The 20,385-nt window shown below is 40.6% G+C and overlaps 5 pseudogenes; all 5 read right to left on the bottom strand.

Moving 5' to 3' along the window:
• Nucleotides 1–6,713: 6,713 nt before the first annotated feature.
• On the bottom strand, nt 6,714–6,861 carry LOC148359133 (U2 spliceosomal RNA; annotated as a pseudogene).
• Nucleotides 6,862–7,039: 178 nt separating this feature from the next.
• Nucleotides 7,040–7,184, bottom strand: LOC148359134 (U2 spliceosomal RNA; annotated as a pseudogene).
• A 266-nt stretch (nt 7,185–7,450) lies between these two features.
• On the bottom strand, nt 7,451–7,623 carry LOC148359135 (U2 spliceosomal RNA; annotated as a pseudogene).
• Nucleotides 7,624–7,809: 186 nt separating this feature from the next.
• On the bottom strand, nt 7,810–7,887 carry LOC148359136 (U2 spliceosomal RNA; annotated as a pseudogene).
• A 7,505-nt stretch (nt 7,888–15,392) lies between these two features.
• On the bottom strand, nt 15,393–15,509 carry LOC148359137 (U2 spliceosomal RNA; annotated as a pseudogene).
• Between the last annotated feature and the right edge of the window lie 4,876 nt (nt 15,510–20,385).

The raw sequence follows: 20,385 nt of genomic DNA on the forward strand, positions 1-20,385 counted from the left end.
CCACTCCATAATGACGGATATGGCCAAATCTCTTCCCACTGTTTATAATTTTTTAGAAAGGGGATGCAGCATTCCTGTAGTAAAAACACATCCGTTCTGATAGTTTTTAAAAACGATAAAACACTGTGAGCCTTAACCTTTGATCTCACACTTCTTACATTGATAGTAGAGAATGTAATGTTCATAATTGTTGTAAAAGTATTTAAACTAGTTAGACAAAACTGGGGGATCTGAGTCCATTCTTTGGTGATCATCGAGATCATCGAGGGTGTCACCTGTGTCAGACACATCACTTAAGAGTAGTACCTCATTTTGAGACTCACCGGGGAAAACTCTGGGACCCTCTGACTCTCTGTCTGTGGTTCCAGGTCTTCCCCTTTTTTCTGGGTTAGGGGGTGAGCCAGAGGACCTATCAAGGGGTCTCTTACTTCCTTGCCCACTAAGGGTCAGGTTTTTTCCCTCCCCGACTTCCTCCGTCTCAACTTCATACAGTTCCCTTGTGGGCTTATTCACCGGCAATCGGCTTTCTTCTAAATCTCTTATCTTTGTTTCTGGTTTTTTCACCACTCCCAATTTTGTCTTACTTTTACTCCTCTTTCCAGTGCCCGTATGGGTTTTTGGAGAGTCATTCGCCTTTTCGATTTGTTTGTCTTCTCCAAATCCCGGCAATGGCGTAGCAAACAAATTTGCTAATTTGAACTCTCTTCCAGGCCCTTCCTGATTAATATGTGTTTTCGGAGTGGCAGTTGCTTTTTCTATTCGTTTGTCATGTCCAAATTCAGGTATTTTATGAGAAATCGAATTTGAATTTCCAGGTTCTTCCTGTTTCAATTTTGATTCTCTGGTCTCTGCTCCAGGGGTTTTGGTAGGTACATCTGTTTTTTCAATTTGTTTGTCTTGTCCAATTTCTTTGTGCATTTCTTGATCAATTTCATTGGGTATTTCCATAACTTTATTCATTTCCTGTTCATCTTCATTGGGTATTTCTATAACTTCATTAATTTCTTGTTCATTTCCATTTTGTATTTCCATGACTTTATTAATTTCATTGTCTTTGTTATCTTTATTCACTTCATTGTCTTTGTGACAATTATTCATTTCATTATCTATGTTGTCTGACATAATTTCATTGTCTTTGTTATCTTTATTCACCTCATTGTCTTTGTGACATTTATTCACTTCATTATCTATGTTGTCTGACATCATTTCATTGTCTTTGTTGTCTTTGTTAACTGCCTTCCTAGCTTTCAATTTGTTAGCAAACGAATTCGGGCAGTTTCTAAAGAGGTGATTCGTTTCTCCACAGAGATTGCATTTTCTGCTATTGCTACATTCCTCAAAGGAATGTCCAATTGTTCTGCACTTTCCACAAAAAATTCGATCACATACCTCAGCCAGATGCCCATGCTCACCACATTTGCGACAGAGTTTTGGTTGCCCTTGATAGTGGATAAAGCCACGGTTTTCCCCCAGGAATATAGTCGACGGAATTTGTTTCAGTCCCTGAAAGCCCTGAGGATCTTGCCGTAGTTGGACTGGTACCCTCCAGGCACCATTCCAATAGCCTTTCTCACACCTCACCTTCATAGCCTGGCCTTTTACTGAGCAGTATCTACTCAACCAATAACAGACGTCATCAGCACTGATCATTTCACTAAACATTCTAACAACGACAATTTTGTTAGTATTATCAGTCAGCTTCTCCACTGTAAATCCTGAAAACTGGGACCTCACTCCCTCAAAGCGATTCCAAAACTCTTGATAAAGAGCTGCCGTTTCAAAACTCACATCAAAGCCTTTGCCAGAAGTCAATTTTATGACAGCATATACCTCCTCCTTTTTAAACTTCAGAATCTTCTCAACAAACTTGTTAATAAAATCCGTCCTTGACATTCCCTCCGAAACTGCCACAACATCTTTGAGCAAGAATCTCACGCAGTTACGTCTCCGCCCGCCGGTATAATGCCCGGCCATGGCAGGACTCGGCTGCTTTACTTCTAACTATGTTAAAATGGTTAGAATTGTAAAATTAATAATTAACAATACTCTTATAACCGACGCCAATGACAGTATAAACGCATAGAACGAGCAGTGCTAACCTGATGCGTCCACCAGTGAAGGGTGCAAAGGTGAAGGGTGCAAAGGCGGTGGGTCTGTTGTGTGTTGCACAAATGAGGAAGCTTGTTTTTCCTCTTAGCATCTTCTACAAGTCAGACCAACTGATTTTTCAGTTGACAACTCCTTCAGTTTCTTTGTCAGCTCTGTGATACTGCCTTGATGTTGTAGCATCATATTGACATCGTAAATAGGCAAGACACCACATCCAATCATTTTCCAAACCTCATCTTATCCTCGCCATGGTCACGGTGGTGCTGAAATCCATCCAACATGACTTTGGCCAGTGGGCCTGAGACACCCTGAACTGGTTGCCAGCCAATCACAGGACACATAACATTCCATTGCAAAGGTTTTCAAGCAAACCGCACTGTTTTTTTAACGTGTCGTCTGGAAAACTTCTGCAATTAAACGGCGTAAAAGTTTGACCGTACAAAACGTAGTTCATGTCATACTATATCAGAGATGTTTGTCTACCTGGAAACTGTCCAATACTGGCCCGTACCTTAGCTATTTGTCAAGGGTTTCCCTCTCAATTTCTGATAGCGCTTGAATTTTAAAAGTTGATTTATGAATCTGTAAAAGCGGATGCAAAAGAAAATAGAATATAACATGGCAACTCCCTTAGGCTTTGCATTAGTAGCCTAGATGGTAAGGCGCCCGCTTTGAGACTGGGAGGTCGGTGGTTCGCGCCCCGGCCGAGTCATTCCTAAGACTTAAAAAGTGGTCGGCGGCGCCCTCTGTTGGCTGCGGCTGCATCGGCTCGCTACAACGGGTCAGGTGCAATCGACATTTCGTTCTGTGTACATTGTTACACAGAATGACAATACAAGGAAATTATTATTATTATTATTACTCTCCTCTCCTCTTTCCAGTTTAATTGAGGACATTTAAAGATATCATAACAATGAAACATTCAAATTACCGTAAATTCCGGACTATAGAGCGCACCTGATTATAAGCCGCACCCACCACGTTTTAAGAGGATAACCGCTTTTGTACTTTTTGTCTTTTTTGCTTTCACTTTTGGACACATGTGTGGCCAAAAACACTTACAGTAGGGACGAACTTATACGGTTGGGTGGGCGTCTAAATTTCGATTTTTCGGGCACTTTTTATACCGCCCATGATATACCGAGCGAACTTCAAAGAGACCCGGCATCCTTGTGGACAGCTATTCCTCTTAATAAACGACGCCGACGGCCCCGTAAAGAAAGGAAACAGAAGCGTGGTTGCCGTGCAGGTAGATGTGTGAAGCGTGTGAAGTCCAAGCAGCAAGATGGACGCGAGGATGTAACTAATTCCACCATTCATTCCTCGCCGGACAACCGACGCTTTAAACTCAGCGCTCACGAGCGGCCACAACGCCGGGAGCTTTTGAAGATCTCGACAAAGACTACAAAGTGTTCAGCTAAGTCAAATGATTCAGCAAAGCTGAAATTTGGTCTGTTAAATATTAGATCGCTTGCTCCAAAAGCTTTACTTGTTGATAACATTATTCGTGATTATAAACTTAACTGTATGGGTCTTTGTGAAACGTGGTTACGCCCGGATGAGCACTTAGCGCTAAATTATGCCTCTCCCCCAGACTACGAGAGTAGTCATATAGCACGCACGCTGAAAAGAGGTGGTGGTGTTGCGCTAATCTCTGAAAAATCGCTCAAATTTAATACACGTACCTCTAATAATTACAAAACGTTTGAGGCTCTTGTGATGCGGTCCCCTCAATTGTCAATTGATGTAATAACTATCTATCGTGCACCTGGGCCATACACAACTTTCTTAGACGAATTTGCTGAACTTTTGTCTGAACTAGTAACCTATGCAGACAAAATTATAATTATGGGAGACTTTAACATTCATATGAACTCCCCACACAGTTCACTTACTATTGCGTTTAGTTCTCTAATTGATGCATTTGGTTTTACTCAACTGGTTGACTTGCCAACCCATAAAAATGGGAACACGCTAGACTTGATTCTGACTCGAGGAGTTTTAACCTCAAACATTATGGTTCTACCGTGTACTACTGTTATCTCTGATCATTATTTAGTGACATTTGAGGTGCTAACTAAATGTAGACTTAATAAAGCTGAGGGATTTAGCGGACGCAATATAAGCACTGGCACAGTTTCTGAGCTCTTTGAACTCCTTCCTGGAGCAGTTGCGTCCTTTCCTAAATACAATGGCTCGATTGACTCACTCATGAATGAGTTCAATACCACCCTGACTAGTGTGCTGGATTCAATAGCGCCCATAAAACTAAAATCACGTCCTAAAAGACGCACACCTTGGTTTACTGATGAAACTAGAGCCCTTAAAAAAGAATGCAGGAAATGGGAGAGAAAATGGCGCGCTACCAAGCTTGAGGTTTTCCATCAAACCTGGTGTGACAGCTTGTTAAAGTATAAAGCGGCCCTTGCCTCTGCTAAATCGGCCTACCTTTCGAAGGTGATTGCGTCTCAAAAGAACAACCCCAAAGCCCTTTTTGACACTGTAGCATCGCTTACAAGGCAACAGGCTATCGCAGACAGTTCGACACACTCTGCTCAGGACTTAATGGTCTTCTTCACTAAGAAGATTCAATGCATACAGGAAGAAATTGCAAAAGATATTGTTAGTACCACACGTATTAAAGGACTGAAATTTACAGATGCACGACAGGGTGGCTGCCCTGGGAAAATGGCCGGTTTTAGTGAACTGTCACTTGATGATCTCAAACAAGTGGTGAATGCGGCCAAACCGACAACTTGCCAGTTCGACCCTCTCCCAGGTTCACTTATTAAAAGTCTTTTTAGCGTCCTTGGGCCTTCAGTTCTAAATATTATAAATACATCACTCTCCTCAGGTGTAGTTCCAGCAGCTTTTAAGTCCGCCGTTATTAAACCCACACTGAAACGACCCAACCTTGATCCAGAAATATTAAGTAATTACAGACCTGTGTCAAACCTACCTTTCCTCTCTAAAGTACTCGAAAGAGTAGTGGCACAGCAGCTGAATGCTTTCATATCGGAGAATAACCTTTTTGAATCCATGCAATCAGGATTCAGGGCTAACCACTCTACTGAGACAGCTCTGATCAAGGTAACAAATGATCTCCTAATGTCAATGGATTCTGGCGCTTCATCACTTTTGCTGCTGCTGGATCTTAGTGCTGCTTTTGACACAGTGCGCCACAATATCCTACTAGAACGGTTGGAAAAATGGATTGGTCTCTCAGGAGCCGTCCTCTCGTGGTTCAAATCTTACCTCTCAGATAGGACGCACTGTGTTAAATATGGTGAAACGACATCTGAGCCCTTTAATGTTACCTGCGGTGTTCCGCAGGGTTCAGTGCTCGGCCCCCTACTTTTCAACATTTACATGCTTCCATTAGGTGATATTATTCGCAAGTACAATATCAGCTTCCACTGCTACGCAGACGACACTCAACTATATCTTCCGTTGGAGGAATCTTCCACACTAAACTGTGGAAATTTGGAGGCCTGTCTCACTGAGATAAAAGAGTGGATGTCACTCAATTTCTTGCGTCTTAACTCTGAAAAGACCGAAATGTTAGTCATTGGTCCTTCTAAATGCCGGGACTTATTCGCAAAAACTGCTGTGAACATTGTTAAAAATTTAGGTGTCATATTTGACCCTGATCTATCCTTTGAGATGCATGTAAAGCAAATTACTAGAACTGCCTTCTTCCATCTTCGCAACATTGCTAAAATCCGTTCAATACTGTCTCAGTCTGATGCGGAAACAATAATTCATGCATTTGTTACCTCCCGTCTCGATTACTGCAATGCACTACTCTCCGGTCTCCCGAAGTCCAGAATCAAGTCTCTTCAGCTAGTACAAAATGCCGCAGCGAGGCTTTTAACTAGGACAAAAAAGTACGATCACATAACACCGATTATGGCTAACCTGCATTGGCTCCCAGTTAGTCAAAGATGTGACTTCAAAGTTCTCTTAGTATTGTACAAAATCATACATGGACTTGCTCCCTCTTATCTTTCAGATCTGATCTGCCACTATGTCCCGGTCCGAAGCCTACGATCTGAGAGTGCTGGTCTTCTGATGATCCCGAGAGCAAAGAAGTCTTCGGCTGGTTCGAGAGCGTTCTCCATCCGGGCACCGGTGCTGTGGAATGCTCTTCCCCCTGAGATTCGATCTGCAACCTCAGTGGAAATGTTTAAATCTAAACTTAAAACTCACTTCTACTCCATTGCATACGAATAACCTACTCCTCTTGTCGGTTGAAAATAGTTTGTGTAATATAGTGTAACAATCTGTGAAGCCCTTTGAGACTCTTCGTGATTTAGGGCTCTACAAATAAAAATGACTTGACTTGACTTGACAAGCCGCACCTGTATATATGCCGCATGCGCGCACATTAAAACATGTGACACAATCACGAAATTAACCCCAAACCCGACTGAGTCCCACAATATTGGGGGTTTTTAAGGGTTATTGATCTATCTTCGTTATTCATTATCCATTATCCGTTATCGGTCAGTTCATAATACGCTACAAAGCCTAGGAGCCGGGACACTTACTCTCAGCCAAAAGGCCAAGCTAAGGTCCTAGCCCTAAAGCCTTGCTGCGATCATTGCGAATGCACCGTTCCCGGAGGTACTGCAATACCGGGCCGATGTGTGGAGTGGACAGAGCAAGCTCATATTCCATCTCCGAAATGCAAAAATCAAAGATAGTGACTTCATAGAAAGTACACAAAAGGCCAAGCTAAGGCCAAGCTAAGGACCTAGCATCAACTGAGGGGGGGTTTTTAAGGGTTATTGATCTATCTTCGTTATTCATTATCCATTATCCGTTATCGGTCAGTTCATAATACGCTACAAAGCCTAGGAGCCGGGACACTTACTCTCAGCCAAAAGGCCAAGCTAAGGTCCTAGCCCTAAAGCCTTGCTGCGATCATTGCGAATGCACCGTTCCCGGAGGTACTGCAATACCGGGCCGATGCGTGGAGTGGACAGAGCAACCTCATATTCCATCTCCGAAATGCAAAAATAAAAGATAGTGACTTCATAGAAAGTACACAAAAGGCCAAGAGGCCAAGCTAAGGACTTAGCATCAAAGCCAAAGGCATAGCTAAGGACCTAGCATCAAAGCAAAAGGCCAAGCTAAGGACCTAAGGCCAAGTTAAGGTCCTAGCATCAAGCATAAAGCGGGGGGTTTTGGGGTTTTTAAGGGTTATTGATCTATCTTCGTTATTCATTATCCGTTATCGGTCAGTTCATAATACGCTACAAAGCCTAGGAGCCGGGACACTTACTCTCAGCCAAAAGGCCAAGCTAAGGTCCTAGCCCTAAAGCCTTGCTGCGATCATTGCGAATGCACCGTTCCCGGAGGTACTGCAATACCAGGCCGATGCGTGGAGTGGACAGAGCAAGCTCATATTCCATCTCCGAAATGCAAAAATCAAAGGTAGTGACTTCATAGAAAGTACACAAAAGGCCAAGCTAAGGACTTAGCATCAAGGCCAAAGGCCATGGCCTTTACCGTGAATTTCGCAACTGCGGGGGGGGGTTTTAAGGGTTATTGTTCTATCTTCGTTATTCATTATCCATTATCCGTTATCGGTCAGTTCATAATACGCTTCAAAGCCTAGAAGCCGGGACACTTACTCTCAGCCAAAAGGCCAAGCTAAGGTCCTAGCCCCAAAGCCTTGCTGCGATCATTGCGAATGCACCGTTCCCGGAGGTACTGCAATACCGGGCCGATGCGTGGAGTGGACAGAGCAAGCTCTTATTCCATCTCCGGATTGGCTTACCCTGCTCATTATAAGCTCGATATGTTTTTTAACAGAACTGCGGTACGAAGCACTCAGTTCAACAACCAGTCCAAAAACAACAGCCGGCAAATTGAACGTAAAATGATACCGGTACTTAAGATATGACACAGACCTGCAGAGTCCAGGTCCTGTTGAAAATAATCCAAGGGAAAAAAATGTTTATTTCCAAAGGTGAGGGTGGTGAAAATATATATCCACTATTGTCCGCTGCATCCACAAACACGTCTCACCTTTACTCCACTTCCCATCAGCCCCCGTTGTATTCGCCCTTTCTTTTTGATTCGCCCGTGGAAAACAAATCAGAATAAGTCTCTAAAATAAATACATTACAAAAATATACAGTTGCAAATACATATTAGATAGATAGATGATAGATAGATAGATACTTTATTCATCCCCGAAGGGAAATTCACATTTCATTATACATGGTTACACATATTTACAAAGAAAGACGGTACACCGAGAGAGTTTTCAAAGCTTTAATAATAATATTATAACTTTCATCCCAAACCGTGTCTGTGAAGGGTAGCAAAACGCTACTAGGAACACGCTCGCAACACAAGGAAACGGGTTTGTTAAAAAAACAACTTAGTTTGGTACTTGTAGAAATCATGGTAAACCGTGCTCATCTTCCTCCTTATAACTGACGTCATTAAAGTAGTCTTCCCCAATATGGGAAAGAGACTTTGTCTTATAGACGTCGTTCTACGCTCCTTTATTCAAAAACACGCTGGCAACACACAGGCATATATTCCACCGGTCTAAATCTTACCTTTTGTACTCGAGCGCCGCTGGCGGCTGTTAGAAAAAATACATAAATTGGCCGCATCACTGAATAAGCCGCAGGGTTAAACATTTGGGAAAAAAGTAGCGGCTTATAGTCCGGAATTTACAGTACATAAACCAATATTAGTGTGACTAATACAATTCCATGGAGCAAAAGATAAGAAACTTCATTCATTTAATTATTTATTGTAAATTGTAGAGTATTACTGATTTCGGACATGAGGAAATATTTACATTCACCTATTTCCTTTGGTCCGCACTAACCCGCAGATTTCCTGGCCTTCATCTTATGAACTTTGGCTGCTTGCTGCTTTGTCAACCCTTACGTGTAGCAAGTTTTGGCCCAAAATACACACCTTAGTTTAAATGTTTGCTGGATAACGAGTGCTAGCTTGTCAATAGCTCTCTATTGATTCAATTTCATTCTAATCCTTGTTATCCCCAATAGAAACAATGGCCTTGTGTTTGCTGAAAAGGCCAATTGTCGATCTGGCTACTCTGCCCATTAAATTACTCCTCGAGTTAATTTAGGACAGTTTATTAACAACCCGGCGAATATAAGAAAAACAAACAGCTGTTCCCTGCAGGTCCGAACTCAAAGTCAAGATAAATCTTGCTTCATGATTCTCACAAACGGAAGAGGCATAAAAATCAAAGTCCTTAAAGCTATTCTCATCAATAACAAAGCCTTTACTATAATAGATGAATGAATGGGTCAAAAGTTCTCTGCCTAGAGTGTACAATTTATTTCCAATACCATTGACCTTTTCATTACTTTCACTGCAAATGCCACTATGTGGAGAATGTCTGTCAGGTGGGAAGCCTTCACTCAATACGTCTGAACATCAGATACAATCCAGTGTTTGTATGCAGAAGTTAAGCAAAGGTTGATTAATCTTTGTGAACACATTAAATAAATGCAAAAGGAACCCTTAAAAATGAATTTATCAAGTGTCATTTTTCCTATTTCTGTCAATTGTTCTTGTTTTTTTCTACTGAAATAAGAGAGGTTGTACACATTGACAGAATGGCATATTGTGTTAGGACTGTCGGAATGGGACACGGCCCCTTACCCTAGGGAGCACCAAACTGGGGAAGGTTGCTGAATTGCACACACCTGAACCCAATAACCCCTACACCTGCCCCTAATTATCCCGAGCTTTAACATTTCGGGTTTGGTTTTTGCTTCTGGTTTGGACTTTGTCGTATTTGTTTTTTCTGTGGACATTTTGTTATTTGTTTTGTGACTATTTGTTTATTTTGTTACTTTTTCCCTGGACGCAACTCTGGACAGCTTTCTCCACTGTTAATGGTTCCTGGACTGTTTTTTACCCGTAGCATAGTTGGCACCAGTCTTTTATTAATGTGCTAGGCCTAGTTCTCTTTCGGTCTTTCTCTCTGAACTGTGCCCTGGAGAATTATCTTGTTCAGTCCCGGGCTTTCATTTATAAAACTCTGCGTAGGAAAGATAACTACAGGTAGCGTACGAAGGAAACACGGTAAGTGTGGGCGAACAAAAACATGACAATTCATAAAGCAGTGTGCACGCACGTCCTACGCCTGTTTACCTTTTGAACCACTCTGAAGCTGGTGCACAAGAGGTGATCCGCCCCTTTATGGCTATTAAGGGTATGGGAACGCCCTTGATAAATATTCAAAGTAGGTCTTGCTGGTCCCTGAAAGTCCGCTCCCTCCTAAGTGTCCCGTACGCCACATCCTCAAGCAGTACTTGCTGGATAGGAACTTGTTCATTTTCCCATATAGCGAGTAGGTTCCTTTTTTATCCAGCCATCTATTAATTGTCTAAAGAGCTACAGGTGGGGGAATACCCTGACTGTAGCCCACCTAACCAACTGTCATGCGCAACAACCATGACATGTTAGTAATTAATAAAAATTATAATCCTAATAATTGAATAATGTAATCATATGTTTTTTGCGAGTGCGCCAGGGAGAGTCCATGTCGATTACCCCTCTCACTTATTTTTTCAAATAGACTCTTTATATGTTTGATGTGAAAAGTAACATTTGAGTTTTGGGGCAGAAACTTATCGATTCCGAATACTTTCTTTGGTTTTATCCATCTGCCGTTTGGTTGTGGTGCCTGGTTTCTCAAGATGTTGTGGTTACTTCAAGGCAAGAGCTCCTGTGAATGCCTGCACGTTCTGCGGTCAAGTTTGTTTTTCATTAATACCAAACGTTGCTTACAAATGGCGTACTCCTTCTTTTGTGCGTAAGCAGTCTTTTATAGTCAAGTCATTTTTATTTGTATAGCCCTTAATCACAAATAGTCTCAAAGGGCTTCACAAGTTATTACATATAAGAAGTTTAGGTTATTCATATGCTATAGAGTAGAAGTGAGTTTTAAGCTTAGATTTAAACATTTCCACTGAGGTTGCAGATCGGATCTCAGGGGGAAGAGCATTCCACAACACCGGTGCCCGGATGGAGAACGCTCTCGAACCAGCGGAACACTTCTTGGCTCTTGGGATCACCAGGAGACCGGCGCTCTCGGAACGAAGGCTTCGGGCTGGGACATAGGGGGAAATCAGATCTGAAAGATATGAGGGGGAAAGTCCATGTATGATTTTGTATAGTAATAGGAGAACCTTAAAATCGCATCTTAGGCTAACAGGGAGCCAATGCAGGTTATCCAAAATTGGGGTGATGTGATCGTACTTTTTTGTCCTAGTTAAAAGCCTCGCTGCAGCATTTTGTACCAGCTGAAGACTCTTGAGTCTGGTCATCGGAAGACCGGAAAGCAGTGCATTAAAGTAATCGAGACGGGAGGTAACAAACGCGTGAATTATGATCTCCGCATCCGACTGAGAAAGTATAGGACGAATTTTAGCAATGTTACGGAGATGGAAGAAAGCGGTTCTAGTAATTTTCTTCACATGTGTTTGAAAGGACAGATCGGGGTCAAAAATGACACCTAAATTTTTAAGTGAGTCGCTCTGTGTGATGTGGCAATTGCCGATGTTCACAGCGGTTTTTGAGAATAAGTCACGGGACTTAGATGGACCAATAACTAACATTTCAATCTTTTCAGAGTTAAGACGCAGGAAATTGAGTGACATCCGCTCTTTTATCTCAGTGAGGCAGGCCTCCAAATTTCCACAGTTTAGTGTGGCAGATTCCTCCATCGGGAGATAGAGTTGAGTGTCATCTGCGTAGCAACGGAAACTGATATTATACTTGCGAATAATATCACCTAGTGGAAGCATATAAATGCTGAAGAGAAGGGGGCCAAGCACTGAACCCTGCGGAACACCACCGGTAACACTAAAGGGCTCAGATGTCAATTCTCCATATTTAACGCATTGTGTCCAATCTGAGAGGTAGGATCTGAACCATAAGAGGACGTTTCCTGAGAGACCAATCCATTTTTCCAACCGTTCTAGCAAGATATTATGGTCCACTGTGTCAAATGCAGCACTAAGGTCCAGCAGCAGCAAAAGTGATGATGCGCCAGAGTCCATTGTCCGTAGGACATTATTGGTTACCTTAATCAGAGCTGTCTCAGTAGAGTGGTTAGCCCTGAATCCTGATTGCATTGATTCAAAGAGATTGTTCTCGGACATGAAATCATTCAGCTGCTGTGCCACTACTTTTTTCAAGTATTTTAGAAAGAAAAATTTATAAATGAGGACCTTGATGATCTGGTAACTTGTCCATAACACTGAAGTTTTTATCCGCGCACAGTTGCCAACAGTTCTTCGAAAGGTTGCATTTTCCCCCTAATGATGTAGCGCACTGTTTCATTTGTGACATGAGCTTTGTAGCTAATGCCTACAAGTTTCCAATACCATTGTATTTCCATGGCCTGGATTTTCTTTTCCAGTTTGACTGTGAGAGTCTACAGTATGTCTTGGAAGCATGGAGAAAGATGGAAGTAACCAGCACTTGCATATGTCTGATCTTTGATTTAACGGGTATGTTATTGTCCACCCAGATGGGTTTAAATCACCCCACACCTGTCTTTCATTATTTCAAACCTTTGTAATGACTGCTCGGACAGTACAGCTGGTCGGGAAATTGCGTTTTCATTTGGAGTTTGGTATATGTGTGTGTTGAGCTTTGTTTTTGCTTGGACATTTGGTTTGTTTTGTGACCACTTTTTTTTATTTTGTTCTTGGTTGTTATTCAAAACCTTTTTTTTTAATCACACTTGGTCTGCTTCCCTGCAATTGGGTCCACCAGCAAAATATAAGGTTGTTTTAGAGTTTTTTTCTAATCTTAGTAGATAATACCTCTGTACATGAAAACAGTTATTAAACATCTTGTTTTAAGTATTACTTTGTACTTTCTGTTGAAAAAAGTTAAAATCTTAATAGTGTAATCATAGTGTTGGGGCGGCAGTAGCTCAGGAGGTAGAGCGCTCGTCTTGGGATCAAGGGATCTCAGTTCGAATCCCGGCTTGTCCGTGTTACATGTCGAAGTGTCCTTGGGTAAGACACTGAACCCCTATTACACCCAATAAGCAGGTTAGCATCTTACATGGAGGCAATGCAATCAGCCATGGGTCACTCCAGGAACTGTGGTTCCCAACAGCACAGCCCTGAACATGAACAAGTTCACTAACCTACCATACTTCTCTAAAATGAGCTCTCGATAATTACTACTGGAGCGTATGATCGCCATACATGGTAAGCCTCAATTCAAGATGCAGCTAGCTCAACGGGTGGAGCTGTCTGGAGACTCAATTTTTCCAAGATTCTCAGGAGAAACAACCTGGAACAGAAGGTGCTGATGTCCTTTTACAAAGCCAGAGTGGAGAGCATTCTGGCATACGGCATCATGGTGTGGTGTGCTGGAAGTACGGCAGGGTACAGTAAAATCATACATAGAGTAATCAACACAGCCCAGAAAATCATTGTCTACCCAATCCACTATGCCTAATCTTGTTGGATACGATGTTTTCACAACATTAATATCAATGACAAGAAAGACAATTCAATTCAATGTGTCATATTTACCCGGTAAAATACCTGACAAACACCGCCATATACTGTATTAAAAATGTGATAAAGAAATATTCAATTCAGTTTGACCGTTTTCAATCTTGTTTGATGTGTTTGGTTCTGATCAGCGTACCCTCCATCAACTTAATAAATGTTGGATTTGAATTCAGTTACCAATTGGCTGAAATACCTGTAAGTGATGGACAAAGCAATTGACTATTCATGCAACTGCAAAGCTCTAGACTGCAGAGTGCGCTTGAGGCCTTGCTAAGTGGCCCCTACGCATGGAAGTTGGTGAGGGGCCAGGACGGAACTCGACACTTCCACCGTCTGGCTTCTGGCAGCTGTAAAACACCTTAAGCCACATGACTACACTATCAGTTGAGCACAAGGCTGCACTTGTACCACGATTCACCATGACCACTAACAAAAAACAAAAAAAGGTGCCATGCTGAAACAGGTGAAGTCATTTTTTCTAAAATGCTTATGATCGTCTTAAAGGTTGCGAGCTTGCCAAGTTCTTCTTTAACCTCATATTTTCTTTTGGATCGAAGGGCACACTCTAGTGCAGGGGTCAGGAACCTATAGCTCGCGAGCCAGATATGGCTCTTTTCATGAGTACATATGGCTCGGAGATTAAATCTTATTCATGCATCTATACCATTTCAATTCTGAAAACTGCAAGGTCGAGTCCAGGGCTCACACAGAATTATTTACTCCAGAAATACTACAAAAAGACAACTACAGTAATATTAAAAAAATACTGAAGAAATATGACAAAAATACTACTATGGAAATAGTACAAAAATTCTACAAAACTACTACTAAAATACTGCTTTAAAAATACTTCAACTATAATTACATTTAAACAGTAAACAAACATAAATATTTAATACTATGATATAAAAACTTCTAGAGAAATACTACTACGAAAATACCACTACGAAAGATTTACAACAGAAATCCTAAAAATTACTCATGTAGCGATTATACAATAATTATCCTATGAAAATATCTAAAAAATACTACAAAAATACGCCAGATGTACAACAAACATTCTTATATGAAAATACTATAAGTTTACAACAGAGATAGAACAAACTATATTAAAAAAAATAATACTAGAGTAATACTATAAAATAATATAATCATAAAACTACTGTAATAATACAAAAATACTATGGAAATACGACAGATATACAACAAACAAATCTAATTTCGAAATACAACAAATGTACTTCAGAAATACTTCAAAAATAAAACTACAGTTATACTACAAAAAAACTACAGAACTTTTAATAGACTTCAGAAATACAAAAAAAAACTAAAAAAACACCTTACAATAATACTTCAAAGCTAAATAACAAATGAAGTGCTTAAAACAGGGACCTAATATACTATTTTGCTCTAATTGTGGTTGTTTCAATGCCAATTTCAGGAGCTAATCTATTTAAAAGTAATTAGCCTGTAACATGTCACATGAGGGCCCCGACTCCATATAGCTACCCATCCCTGGAGTAGAACAAGGAATGTTCTAATATGGATGCAAATGATCAAGTAATAGGGGTTTTGGGGTTTTTAAGGGTTATTGTTCTATCTTCGTTATTCATTATCCACTATCCGTTATCGGTCAGTTCATAATACGCTACAAAGCCTAGGAGCCGGGACACTTACTCTCAGCCAAAAGGCCAAGCTAAGGTCCTAGCCCTAAAGCCTTGCTGCGATCATTGCGAATGCACCGTTCCCGGAGGTACTGCAATACCGGGCCGATGCGTGGAGTGGACAGAGCAAGCTCTTATTCCATCTCTGGATTGCAAAAATCAACTTAGCCAAAGGCCGAGCTATGTGAGGTCATGCTTGGATAGCACACAATTCTAAAGTCACAGTTAGCACCACTACAAATATCGGTATAGTCCAAGACCTTTAGGGGTCCCAGACCAGATCCAATTTTGCTTCGGGACGCATGAAGTCTTGGGCAGGTCGGCCCAGTATATGAAGACCACAACAGATCACAGTCAAGGTGTCACAGCACGGTGGCGCAGTGGTTAGCGCGTGTGTGGCACAGTTCTGAGGTCGTGGGTTCAAATCCAGCTACCGGCCTTACTGTGCGGTGTTTGTAAGTTCTCCCCGTGCTTGCGTGGGTTTCCTCCGGGCACTCTCCCACATTCCAAAGGTGAATTGGCCGGTCTAAATTGTCCCTAGGTGTGACTGAGCGAGTGAGTTGTCTGTCCACGTGTGCCCTGCGATTGGGGGTGTCCCCAGCCCACTGCCCGGAAATGGCTGGGATGGGCTCCAGCCCCCCCCGCGACCCTAATAAGGATAAGCGGTACAGCTGATGAGATGAGGTCTCACACAAACAAACCTGTATGTCGCTAAGGAAGCTCATTAAACAATTTAGGGCAGGGGTGTCCAAACTTTTCAGAGAGTCGGCAAGATTTTTTAAGAAATGTGTGAGGGCCGATCAAATTATCTCAACTATTCATTTAATAAATTCACCCTGCGTGAAAGGTTTGCAGTGCTCAGCGATGAGTGTTGCACCTTTATAACATTTTCATTTGACTCGCGGTGTTCAGTTTTTGGGTTTCTCCCCACCAAAAGGGGTGCCAAGGAAAAATCTGTGTTACAGCTCTTGCTGTATGTTCATTTTCCTTTATTTTATCCCCCAAGAGCAGTCAAGCAGGTTATAAACCTACAATACAAACTACAAAAATTGACTTTGCTTTCATTTTAGCTACCCAATAAACAATTAAGCAAATAAATAATATATGTTTCAAAGCAACATTCACTCCTAACTCCCCACAAAGGTTTGAACTGAACAACTACAATACCCATAAACCACTGCACTGCGGAAGTGTGGTCATGCGAGTTGAGTTAAAAAGAAGTAGCTATAACTACGTAGAAAATAACAGTGGAATAAGAAAAAATGAATTATTGTAATCTTTCTGACAAGTAGTGTCGACTGATTGAATAATATAGCGGGTGACAATATGTATTTTTTCTTATAGGGTCGAAAGAGTAAGAATAATTTATTTAAAACTCATTTCATCTGCCAAACAAAGCCAAGTGTGTACCACACAGTAAGGAAGAACATACCCGGAAACAAATATTCCTACCTCATTGAGTGAACATTTTTTTTATTGTTTTTAAAGAGTTTTGCACAATTAAAAAAAAAATCTGATTGAAAATTTGCTAAATAATCTAATATTTAGAACATTATACTTGTTATTATACTACTTATACTACTATACTATACTACTATACTATTTTTTAATCCTAATAAAAAATGTTAAAATGAGCGAATTTATCTCGCACTGTCAGTTATTTCACAAATTGTAAGCATTCATTTACATTTTTTATTAGAAGAAGATTTTCAAAATATAGTAAAATGAGAAAAAACACGAATGAGCACAAACAAGTCACTGTGTTCAATGTAGTCGTGGGAGATATCTCATGTTTTTCAATCTGTGCATACACTGATCAGAAGCCGGTATTATTGAGAATCCCATAACTATTTTTTTTCTTACTTCGCAATTATTTTGCCATTTTACTTTCCTCTCTCGGTTTAAAATCTAAAGTTTTAAAAAAGCATTTTACTTTATCAGTTTTCTTATTCAAAATCCCACGAGTACCAAACACTTAAAAGAACATGTTACCAAAAAATAGTTTTGTAATAGAGGGAATAAAAATCACTTTCAAGCATTGCAGCTTTTGAAAGTTTTCAGTAGTAGACGTGAGGTCATCATAATATTATGGTACGTTCTAAGGTTGCAACAGGCTGCTGTTCAAGTCATGTTTACTTAAGGTGGCTACATTAAAATGCAAAGCACATCTGGCGTTTAACATGCAAGAGGTGGTGCAGCATTGGAAAAGCATAACTGAGCATAAGTTTTCAGTGTTTGTTTTTTTAGAGGATTGGGTTTCAGAAGATTCAAATAAAAGAATTATATAAAAGCGCGTTAAAACGCTTTGTGTAATCTTCAGTTGCTTTTTTATCTTTTAAGTCCTGAACATTGTGTCTTCTGGCTGCAGAAAAGAAGAACTCAAAAGTAAAATATAGACAGAAAAAGAGTTTGTTCTTTTCCTTAAATGGAAACTGTGTAATATTTGACCAACAAGTGTTGCTGTATTGTGTAGTGTTACCGAAAATTAGTGCTACAACGCACAAAGACGATTAAAACTATGGAGACCCAAAGTGACACAACTGTACCGTTTTTCATATTTTTTTTTAGGATCCTCTAGCTAGGTTTTTTTTTTTTACAGGGTATCCTTATCAGCAAGATGGCGGATTATCCTGTCAGCTTCCTTTTGGGTAAACCTCATGATAGTTCATCTATTTTCAGTTATTATTCAAATCCATGATTTTTTTTCTGTGATGAATGGAATTTTTCACCACTAGTAGGGGCCAAATCAAATAATATGTTCCTTTTTGAAGTCTGATTTAGCATGTTTAAGATATTAAAATAACTTGGATGGTGTTATAGGAAGACGTGGCAGATAAAAATGAAAATGTTTTTGGTACAATTTTGTGAGAACGTTATCATATCAACTAACATTTGGTGAATGTAGGCCAAGGTAAAAATGTGTTGTTGCTCAGCCAAGGTTTTGCAGCTTGTAAAAGTTCTACACTTTTGTGCCGGGCTCCTATTGGTGGGAACACCTAGAATAATTGTGGGTCTTAACAATTGCACCCAAAGACTTATTTGATGTAAAGAAAGTCAACGACAAAAACACATTTTTACCACTTTTTTAAAAAAATAAAAATGTTTAATTTTACAACGGTCGGTCTTACAGGGTTAGACTAGACAATCAAACAATGACCCTTGCTCGATGCGTACAAGGATATTATGATAGATTGGTAACGTTTGTGCGCATGCATAATGAGCTGATTGATCCATTTCAGCAAGGCTGTGTTACACAACAAGGGCCACACAGGCTGATGTCCTTTTACAAAGCCACAGTGGAGAGCATTCTGGTATATGGCGTCATGCTGTATTTATGTAGTTTTGTGAGTTTTTTTTCCCCATTCCACTTTTGACTGTTTTTCTATTCATTTTATCATTTCACATTGTTTAATCCATTAATTCCTAAATCTAAATCAGTGGTCTTGAAAAAGGTTTGAGGCTTGTATTGATACTGTATGTGTGCTTAATGTTAATGCGGCCTGTGCAAGTTTGCTATAGCTACCTCTGGGATAATTAGTTAGGCTGAGCTCCAAATTGGGAAACAATGCACTTGCAAAAGCAGCTACAATTACAATGAGTGCGAGACAGTAAAAAACACGTATATATTAACAAGCAAATCTCGTTTACTGTATAGATGTCGGTGTACTTAGTTGAAGGCTCCGTTGAAAGCACAAAACAGAGAGAGAGAGAGAGAGAGAGAGAGAAAGCATGGACAAAAGAAAGTTTGAGCTTGATGTCAGGACCAGAACGGAAACAGGACCCACTTGTGTGACGTTTACCACAGGTTTTATTCAAGGAAAGAGAAGGGCTGCGCCCATGATCCAGTGTTCGCTGGAGGCGGGAAGAAAATCGCTCTCGTACTCGGATTGTGATCCGAATACGGAAGTAGATCTTCCGTAGCGAGCGATGGCGTGTCAGGGACAGAAAACCGGTTGATTGGCGGGACAGGAGAGGAAAAACGTGGTAGGATCAAAAACGGGTCGGGAGTCGGGACGTGAGAGCAATCGTAGTCGGGATCAAAACGGGTCGTAGCCGGAGACAAACGGGAGCAAAAACGTGACAGGTCGAAAAAGGCTTGCCTTGAAAAACAGAGGTTCATAGACGGACTGACAACAGGGGATTGGCAGGACTGAGTTCAAATACTGACAGAGAGCCAATCAGAACCCGTGGTAGTTGACGCCAAATGAGCGGGCACAGCTGAGTCACCTTAGTAATCATGACACTTGATGTACGTCTGCCCTGCTTTATGACGAAGCTTGGGGAGTAAGGGAAAACATGTAATGGTGTTACGTAATCAGAATATTAAAATAATTTAAATGTTTTCCTTTATAGTTACATAAGAAAAGACGGAATCAAATTACAGTTATATTTAGTAAAAATAAGGATTACTTTGCAGTATTAAAATTGTATTTAAAAGGATTTTTATGTTGCACACAACAGGGGACAATGTTGAAGTCCGGTGTGCTTTGATTTTAACTGTTTTTATCCTTTTCCTCATTTGCAGGAGCAATGTTTACATTTGCCATGTTCGTTCACTCCTGTGTCTGCGGTCTCATTCCAACACACACACACTCACTGGTGCTTTGCACTCTCAGTAGGTGGCCTATGGCACATATGTGCACCTATCAATCACAGACTTTCATTTTCAACAAATTAGCAGATTCCTTTTAAATATCTTTTTTTTTGGCAAAATAACATTTTCTTTATATTGAAATGCAGAACGAAGGTGTGTGTGTGGGGGGGGGGTTGTCGTCATTGTTGTACTGAAGTTTAGAGGACAGTTCCGTGAGTTTTTTTGCCTTTGAGCCAGCTGCCACTTTCAGCCACAAAGACGTATATACAATTTTAATTTTCAACAGATTGTTTTGTTAGAAGGCATTTCAGACAAGATGTTAGAAGTTCATCATGTTCAGAAAGCTACACAGATTTGAATCTGAATAGTAATTATTTGATTTTTCTACTCATATATTTGGTTTCTTAAAGAGACAGTGTATATTATTTGAGCACTAGATCTCGCTGTATAGTGTAGTGCAACCCAA

Source organism: Urocampus carinirostris, chromosome 9 (assembly GCF_059441175.1).
Source record: "Urocampus carinirostris isolate Australia breed hairy pipefish chromosome 9, RoL_Ucar_1.0, whole genome shotgun sequence".
Classification (NCBI taxonomy): Eukaryota; Metazoa; Chordata; class Actinopteri; order Syngnathiformes; family Syngnathidae; genus Urocampus; species Urocampus carinirostris.